The sequence below is a fragment of the Callorhinus ursinus genome, unplaced genomic scaffold, assembly GCF_003265705.2.
Source record: "Callorhinus ursinus isolate GAN/ISIS: 27379988/994484 unplaced genomic scaffold, GSC_fseal_2.0 scaffold19, whole genome shotgun sequence".
Lineage (NCBI taxonomy): Eukaryota > Metazoa > Chordata > Mammalia > Carnivora > Otariidae > Callorhinus > Callorhinus ursinus.
Window position 1 is genome coordinate 20,158,681 of NW_027397081.1, and position 6,322 is coordinate 20,165,002.

The 6,322-nt window shown below is 40.2% G+C and overlaps 1 pseudogene; it reads right to left on the reverse strand.

Moving 5' to 3' along the window:
- Positions 1-1,091: 1,091 nt before the first annotated feature.
- LOC112840411 (olfactory receptor 8B8-like) lies at positions 1,092-2,024 on the reverse strand (annotated as a pseudogene).
- Positions 2,025-6,322: the final 4,298 nt, after the last annotated feature.

Here is a 6,322-nt window from a genome sequence, read left to right on the forward strand (position 1 = left end):
TTTTAAAGTTTTCTTATAATTAAATAAATGGAGTCAGATTGTACTTTGAAGGGAAAAAGAATTTCAGTACAATGGGATCTGTACCTCAATAGGGTAGGCACGGAATGCTACCAGCATATATCTGAAGGTCATCTAACCTCACCCTTCTGTCAGAAAAGGCTTCCCAGAGGTTCTGGATAAACTAATACCTGAGGGATGGACAGGTTGAGCAAGGCAAAGAAGGTACATGAGGGTGTTCCAGGGTGAGAGAAGAGCTTGTGGGAAAATGTGCAAAAGAATAGTTTATTACATTTGGGAAAGTTCAGTGTGACTTTAGTAGACTACCAGAAAAAAGGCAGGGAGGAGGGGATATAATGACAGAAAATCAGGCTGGAGACATGACCAAAGGTCAAGATATGATCCTTGTTTGACATAATGTGGAGCTTGGTTTTACATTGAAGAAAACTGCAGTGAGCAGAGTAAACTAAGGTAAATGAGATTTTATTGGAAGCATGGAAAGAGCACGCTGGTTTTAGTGCAGAGAGTGGATTTCAAGGGGTAAAGATAAGAGAAGGAGAGGTTCGCCAGGAGGCTGGTTTCCAGATGACAAATGATAGTGCCATGAGGAGAACAAGAATCGTCAGCACTTAATAAATTGGGTGTGGAGGACAAGCAAAGAGAGAGGAATCGAAGAAGATACTAGTCCGGGATCTGAGCAATTGAGTAAAGGATGGTGCCATTCATGATGATGGAGATCACAGGAAGAGAAGAGAGTCTGTGAATGTTCCCTCTAAAGTATAAGAGGAAAACAATGGGAAGGAAGAAAGAGAGACAGAAAGGACAGGAAGAAGGAAGAGAAGAGAAAACATAGTATTAGGCACCCATACTATTCTACAAACATCCATTTGCATTAATTTATTCATCCCAATAACCCTGTAAAGTAATATGATGCCCCTATTCTGCAGTTTTCAACCTGGGCCTTCTAATTCCAAGTCCAACACTCTATTAGACCTCATTTCTTTCTCTATGAAAAAAAATAAAACTTTATAGAGGAATAAAAAGAATTTGAAAAGAAAGCTGTATTTTCTTATGATAATTAATACTGCTTTGGCTCAGGAAAATATTTTTCTATTCAAGCTTTTTTTTAGGGCAACCTTAACCTCCTTGTTCCTGAAGCTATAGATCAGAGGATTGAGCAAAGTCACCACAATGGTATAGAACACGGTGGACACTTTCCCCTGGTCCATGGACAAAGTAGAAGAAGGATGAAGATATATGAATGCCCCTGACCCAAAGAAAACAGAAACGACAATTATATGTGAGCTACACGTGCCGAAGCCTTTGGACCTTCCTTCAGTGGAACGGATGCGAAGGATGCTGGTGAGGATGAAGGTGTAAGAGACGATAGTGAGGCTGGGCACGCCAACATCAAAACCCACAACAATGAGAACTACCAGTTCACAGACGTGAGGGCTTGTGCAGGAGAGCTCCAGGAGGGGGAGGATGTCACACATGTAGTGGGTGATGGTGTTGGCATCACAGAAGGTCAACCTCAGCATGCATCCTGTGTGGGCCCGGGCACCAATAAATCCTCCCACATATACAATCACAGCCAGCAGAAAACAGACCTGAGGGGACATGATGACTGTATACAGCAGGGGCTTGCAAATGGCCACATAGCGATCATAGGCCATTACTGTCAATACATAGCACTCTGCACTGACAAAGAAGCAGTAGAAAAAGAGCTGAGTCATGCATCCTGCATAGGAAATGGTGTTCAGCTCAGACACAAAGTTTACCAGCAGTTTTGGGGTGATGACGGAAGAGTAACAGAGGTCAATAAAGGATAAATTGAAGAGGAAGTAGTACATGGGGGTGTGGAGGTGAGAATTCTGTCCTGTTAGAGTGACCAAGCCCATGTTTCCTGCCACAGTGACCATGTAGATTCCTAGGAAAAGGAAGAACAGGGGCAGCTAGATCTCTGAATATCTGGTTAAACCCATAAGGATAAACTCAGTGACTAAGGAACTGTTTCCCATATCCATGCTCTTCCAGTAGGATCTGAAAGATAGGAAAGTAGAATCCTATTGAGGCAGAATCCAGGTTTCCTATGCAATCCCATGCCCAGTCTACTCTGGAGCCAAGAAGCCAATGGACTCTGTTGAGGTTTAACTACTTTACAAGAAGCTGGGATCTGGCTCTGCTCATACAAGGAAGACAAGTATCTGGAAGACATCAACATAGTTTCAAGTAACACTGGAAGAAATATTTCAAGAGGGGACGAAGTATAGATATTTCTCATCTTTCCTCTGCTTCAATTTGCCATTAATACTTTTTATTCCTTCGTTTATTCCAGTTTGTACTTGTTAATCTTTAATCACCACACTTTGGCTACCTGTGCTGGCCACAGATCCAGACTGGACACTGTATAGGGTGGAGACCATGAGCACATGTCCATAGCAGAGTTGGAGAAACAGACTTGCAGAGACTCTGGTTTCTCAAGCACACACATCAAGAAAGTCATTAAGTCAGGAATGGAAGCTGGGTTTCCTTCATAGGAAATTCTCTAAGGATTGGAGGCAATCCTTCTGCAAACCCCATAATCTCAGCACTACTTCTAATCTCTATTTTCTTCCTATGCAGCCCTGTAATTATCAGGGCTAGAGTTGGTAAAAGCAGAAAAGTTTATTTCTTTCCATGGCTCTGGGATTTGAAAGACATAAAAACATAAAGAGTTCAATGCTTACTCTTCTTTGCCTAGTGGCATCACAACTGCCTTGTGGTTTCCTCTCCAACACTGCTCTCCAAAAGGAAAGTTCTGCTGCTATGGGCGGTAATAGAGCTGAACCAAACACTTCATCTTCCATTTATGTGGAGGGCTCAGAGCATTTATAATCTCAGTTTTGGACTTGCTCTGAGACTCATTCAGATAAAGATCATTATTTTTAATAATGATTTCCCCCAAAGGGGATCATTAAACTATAAAAAAAAAGAATATAAATAGCACCCTTTGTTTTCAACATAATAACAGGGAGCATCATGTATGTGATCTTATTCTGAGCTTGGAGGTCTTAGGGGTTTGATACAGGGGCTTTCCCAGGAGATTCTCCATAGTTCAAACCCTTTGGGATGGACGGGTGTATGAAACTGTACACAGATGAAGATGCTTATACCCTGGTGTCTTTGGAAGCTCAATATTCTACTCAAGATTGCACATTCTTCCAGCACAAACGAGGTAGAGATCTTTTCTCTCTTCTTTCTCCTAGTGCTTCTTTGGCTTTAGGCACAAGTAACACATAGCTAATAATATTTTAAACACCTATACAATATTACATGTACATACGTATCCTCTCACACATGATCATATGATGCATTCTTTGTATCTTTTAGACACATCATTTCCTGGACCTTTTTCCTGGCACTCTCTTTCCTGTCTTAGTTCCCCTTCATCCATCATGCCCCAATTATTTATGTTTACAACTTACAACTCTCTCCTTATTTTCCTAATTGCTGATATAACCAAAGAGATTTATAGGGGCCTTACAATTGACCATAAACTGCATATTTTTTGATCTCTTGCTTTTGCCATTTAATAATATTTCATCAAAATATTTCCAAAATTCTATGTTTAGACATATCATAACTTATCCAACAACACCACATTGATAGAAAACCATTATTTTTCCATTCTTTTGCCACCAAAAGCAATGGTAAAATAGTCATCATTGTGCATACATCTTGATGTACCAGTACTTTTATTTCAATGAGATAAATTTTCAGAATGTTCTTTTAATTAATATCAGATGGTTTTTTCCAAAGGCTATAATAATTCACATCTCTGCAAGTAATGTATAAAACTACCTTTTCTTCCCCAGTTACATCAATGGACAGATCATCTAAACTGAAAATTAACAAGGAAACAGTGGCTTTGAATAACTCACAAGACCAGATGGACTTAACAAATATATTCAGAACATTCCATCCTAAAACAACTTAATACATATTCTTTTCAAGTGCACACAGGACATTCTCCAGGAAAGATCACATATTAGACTACAAAACAAGCCTCAATAAATTCAAGAAGATCAAAGTCATACCATACATCTTTTCTGACACTATGCTATGAAACAAGAAGTCAACCACAAGAAAAAAATCTGGAAAGACCACAAATACATGGAGGTTAAAGAACATCTTACTATGTCAATGCTACCTAGAGCAATCTACACTTTCAATGCAATCCCCATCAAAATACCATCCACTTTTTTCAAAGAAATGGAACAAATAATCCTAAAATTTGTATGGAACCAGAAGAGACCCCGAAAAGCCAGAGGAATATTGAAAAAGAAAAGCAAAGCTGGCGGCATCACAATTCCAGGCTTCCAGCTCTATTACAAAGCTGTGATCATCAAGACAGCATGGTACTGGCACAAAAGCAGACACATAGATCAATGGAACAGAATCGAGAGCCCAGAAATGGACCCTCAACTCTATGGTCAACTCATCTTTGACAAAGCAGGAAAGAATGTCCAATGGCAAAAAGACAGTCTCTTCAACAAATGGTGTTGGGAAAATTGGACAACCACATGCAGAAGAATGAAATTGGACCATTTCCTTACACCACACACAAAGATAGACTCCAAATCGTTGAAAGACCTAAACGTGAGACAGGAGTCCATCCAAATCCTAAAGGAGAACACAGGTAGCAACCTCTTCGACCTCAGCCGCAGCAACTTCTTCCTAGAAACACCACCAAAGGCAAGGGAAGCCAGGGCAAAAATGAACTATTGGGATTTCATCAAGATAAAAAGCTTTTGCACAGCAAAAGAAACAGCCCACAAAACCAAGAGGCAACCGACAGAGTGGGAGAAAATATTTGCAAATGACATATCAGATAAAGGGCTAGTATCCAAAATCTATAAAGAACTTATCAAACTCAACACCCAAAGAACAAATAATCCAATCAAGAAATGGGCAGAAGACATGAACAGACATTTCTCCAAAGAAGACATCCAAACGGCCAACAGGCACATGAAAAAGTGCTCAACATCGCTCGGCATCAGGGAAATCCAAATCAAAACCTCGATGAGATACCACCTCACACCCGTCAGAATGGCTAAAATTAAAAAGTCAGGAAACGACAGATGTTGGCGGGGATGCGGAGAAAGGGAACCCTCCTACACTGTTGGTGGGAATGCAAGCTGGTGCAACCACTCTGGAAAACAGTATGGAGGTTCCTCAAACAGTTGAAATTAGAGCTACCATATGATCCAGCAATTTCACTACTGGGTATTTACCCCAAAGATACAAATGTAGGGACCCGAAGGGGTACGTGCACCCCAATGTTTATAGCAGCAATGTCCACAATAGCCAAACTGTGGAAAGAGCCAAGATGTCCATCGACAGATGAATGGATAAAGAAGAGGTGGTGTATATACACAATGGAATATTATGCAGCCATCAAAAGGAATGAGATCTTGCCATTTGCTACGACGTGGACGGAACTGGAGGGTGTTATGCTGAGTGAAATAAGTCAATCAGAGAAAGACATGTATCATATGACCTCACTGATATGAGGAATTCTTAATCTCAGCAAACAAACTGAGGGTTGCTGGAGTGGTGGGGGGTGGGAGGGATGGGGTGGCTGGGTGATAGACATTGGGGAGGGTATGTGCTATGGTGAGCGCTGTGAATTGTGCAAGACTGTTGAATCACGGATCTGTACTTCTGAAACAAATAATGCAACATATGTTAAGAAAAAAGAAAAAGAAGAAGATAGCAGGAGGGGAAGAATGAAGGGGAGTAAGTCGGAGGGGGAGACAAACCATGAGAGACGATGGACTCTGAAAAACAAACTGAGGGTTCTAGAGGGGAGGAGGGTGGGGGGATGTGTTAGTCTGGTGATTGGTATTAAAGAGGGTGCATTCTGCGTGGAGCACTGGGTGTTATGCACAAACAATGAATCATGGAACACTACATCAAGAACTAATGATGTAATGTATGGTGATTAACATAACAATAAAAAATTAGAAAAAAAAGAACATCTTACTAAGCAATGAATGGGTCAACCAAGAAATAAAAGAAGAAATGAAAAAATGGAAACAAATGAAAATGATAACACAATGGTCCAAAATCTTTGGGATTCTGAAAAAGTGGTCGTAAGAGGGAAGTTATAGCAATAGAGGCCTACCTCAAGAAGTAAGAAAAATTTCAAATAAACAACCTAAATTTACATCTTAAAGGAACTAGAAAAAGAACAAACAAAACCTAAAACAAGCAGAAGGAAGGAAATAATAGATGAGAGCAGAAATAAATGCTATAAACACTAAAACAACAACAACAACAA